This window comes from Frieseomelitta varia, unplaced genomic scaffold, assembly GCF_011392965.1.
Source record: "Frieseomelitta varia isolate USP_RPSP 00005682 unplaced genomic scaffold, Fvar_1.2 scaffold_555, whole genome shotgun sequence".
Classification (NCBI taxonomy): Eukaryota; Metazoa; Arthropoda; class Insecta; order Hymenoptera; family Apidae; genus Frieseomelitta; species Frieseomelitta varia.
The window spans coordinates 118,780-121,650 of record NW_025110318.1 but is presented as its reverse complement, the minus strand read 5'-3'; the positions used below and the strand labels follow the sequence as shown (position 1 = coordinate 121,650).

Genomic DNA, 2,871 nt, shown 5'->3' with positions numbered 1-2,871 from the left:
ACCTCGTGGGTGGAATTTTAAACATCTGAATTGTAAACTGTGGAACAGATTTCAAGCAACGCGTGGAATGTAACATTTTTCAGTGGTAGTATACGTAAAGTGTAACATAAACAACGCAGACGTACAATGAAATAATTATCCAAGAAATAACGCACAAATGGACAACGTAGCTGACGTGGCAACGAAGCTGTCGCGACAAAAATGGGAAATAAATTATCGTCTTGACCGGTTGCATACTTAAAAAATTACGATCAATTTAAACCGCGTGTAAGGTCAATAGGCAGCATCTCCGTGTTTTTATTCTAGGAATCAACTCTTGATGGTATTTAATCACCTTCAATTTATACCGGGTGGTATAATCAGGTTCATTGGATAATTAAATTGGCGATCATTGAAAATTCCGCAAATTCAATCGGTTTGTATTAACGGATGAAAGCCAGTTAAAACACAGGTATTTGTCTATGTCGGATGAATATTGACAGACATCGAGATATAAAGATAAAATCCATTAAATAACAATCGGGCAAATATAGAGAAATACTTGAATTTCCTATAAACTGAACTGACAATTTGATTAATCGATCAGAATTGTCATCGATCGTGTTTGCAGCAAGTGACTTTTTTGTATTAGCGTTGTTACAATGTGACAACGTGTGTCTGTTTTAATGAAAAAAATGTGCGAAAGTGAATGATTTTAAATGGAACGGTAGCCCCCTTTATTGTTTCCGTAAGAATATCAATTTGCACAAACGTTCGCCATGAAATGCCGTGGTTATTGGTAATTGGAATATCAGTTGGTAGTGTAAATACCAGCCGCAATTGAAATATCGCAAGTGTTGAAATTAAATTAGATTGTTCCTTAAAGTGGTATTTATTTATCGGGCTGCGCAAACGAATCTGAGGCAGCTGTTTGCCGTACATGGAGGCGGTCATTGTTTCCCAGCGTGGTTAATTGATGATCCTTCCGGCGTAACTGCCGCTAGTTACGTAATAAATTGACGTGACCGCAGGAGTTCGAGCCGGTTTTTCTTTGGTTTTCGTTACTAAAATACGTAGAACAATCTCGTTTTCCAGCGATCGATCAGAACAAGTTATGTATCGACAGCAGAAAAAAAGTGAAAATTCACTAAAAAAAAAAAAAAATGATCGAACGAGAGACTGTTTGCCCTTCGTCCTGAAAGTATTCTTAATCAGTTATATTTATAATTAATATTCCACCCTCACTTTAATCGTCGAAGGGAAACATTTTTACCATAAAATATCGTCAATCCGAGTCGAAACGAGTGATAACGTTCAACGGACGTAATCACGTGGACTATCTGAGGAAAAAACTGAAAAAGAGAAAAGAGAAAAACTGGGAAAATGTTCAATCAGCCGCAATTACACTACTCTGTTTTCAAGCTTTCCGTTCATTGTCAATTCTTTTGTGCGCGCGTAATGGATTCGTATATTCGTCTGAAAAAAAAAGAATCAATGTCCGCTCTGGATACTTCTTTCTCGGGTTCTGTCGTTACGAATTAAATCACGAGAAACTGTTCGCAAAAATTACTCGTCGCTTTCAACAAGTGGCACTTTTAAGTCTCTCAATCGCGAGCAAGGAGGTTGCCGTTCACAGTTCCGAGAATAGACGTCGGTCGGTGGGAAATTATGTATGCGTTCGGTAGGAGTTTGCAACTGATTGCCAACACGCTTATATTTGCTACGTTCATTGGCTTTAAAAGTTTACTCGGATGAAAGTTGTTTTGTGTTGAAATTTGATTCAACAGCAGTGGCTTCTGCGAACCGAGAGAAGCCTCTATACATCTCTGGCGATGATTCGAATAACTTTGAGAACCGAGTAAAATTCAAATCGAATTGTTTCAGGAGAATACACGAATACAACGTGATTATATCTCGTCGCCTTTTTTTACTTAACACGTAGACGTTCTCTCTCGCTTTTTGTTTCTTTAATCGAGGCTTTAATCGTTAGAACTGTCATCGACGCTGGTAATATCTGGGTCAGGGTAATATCAAAGGCGAAATCTCGAGCTCGTTAACGTTTAAGCCCTTTGTCTAATTGAATATCGTTTGCCTATTGATCCGAAGCCAGTATCTCGACGTCTTCGATTAACTACGAAGATTATGATGGCTTTGCTGCGGTAACTGCAGAGTCTTTCTAGTCCACGAGAACACGCATCGCTGTCGAATCGAACTTTATCAATGTTTCTCAATGTTCAGCCACCGGCGAAATAATAAATAATTTTCACAATGCGGAAATTTTCGCAAACGTTTTGCGTTTCGTCTATCGCTCACACGGTGCAAATAATTGTTGCATTTTCTCGAATGTTTCTCATTCTGCTCAACGAGCGGCCGTCCGTGGTGACATCAGCGGTTTTCGATTAGCTTACGTAAGAGCGAAACGCCGGCAAGCTAATCCTGAATAGAAATTGTCTGTCGAAATTGTTTGCCTTCGAGTCACGGCATGTAATAAAGGTGTATTCCTATCCGGCTGAATTCCATTACGCATATATCTTCGGCGTGCTTCTGCAGACGTAGCTTCGCTATCACGAAATCACTGGCTGTCTCCGGCGGATCCATCTAAGGAGGACATTATGCCAGCGGATGAACTTCTGCCGAATACGAAATCAAATTAATCTGCCGGACAAAGCTTGCGTATCTCTTAGATCTCTTCCTTTAGTACAGCGCATAAAATTTGCCAATGGCATAGCGTAGTGACGAGACGGCAAAACGAAGTCTGGGGAACATAATTCATAAATTAGATTTAACTCTAGAACTACCAAAATGGTTTGCAATTTTCGTTGGATATTTTACAGATCAGATTGGATATTTTATTTAACAGTGTGTTTTTAGAGATTAGACTGGAACTATCAA

At 39.2% G+C, this 2,871-nt stretch overlaps 1 protein-coding gene across 2 annotated transcripts in view; it reads left to right on the top strand.

Annotated features, from left to right (window-relative positions):
* The first annotated feature begins 1,267 nt into the window (after positions 1–1,267).
* Positions 1,268–2,871, top strand: part of LOC122533822 (acetylcholine receptor subunit beta-like 1) — a 10,370-nt gene continuing 8,766 nt past the window's right edge. For both annotated transcript variants that reach the window (XM_043663896.1, XM_043663897.1), the window contains exon 1: positions 1,268–1,283. The gene's annotated coding sequence lies outside the window, so the exon portion shown is untranslated. The remainder of the gene's footprint in view (positions 1,284–2,871) is intronic.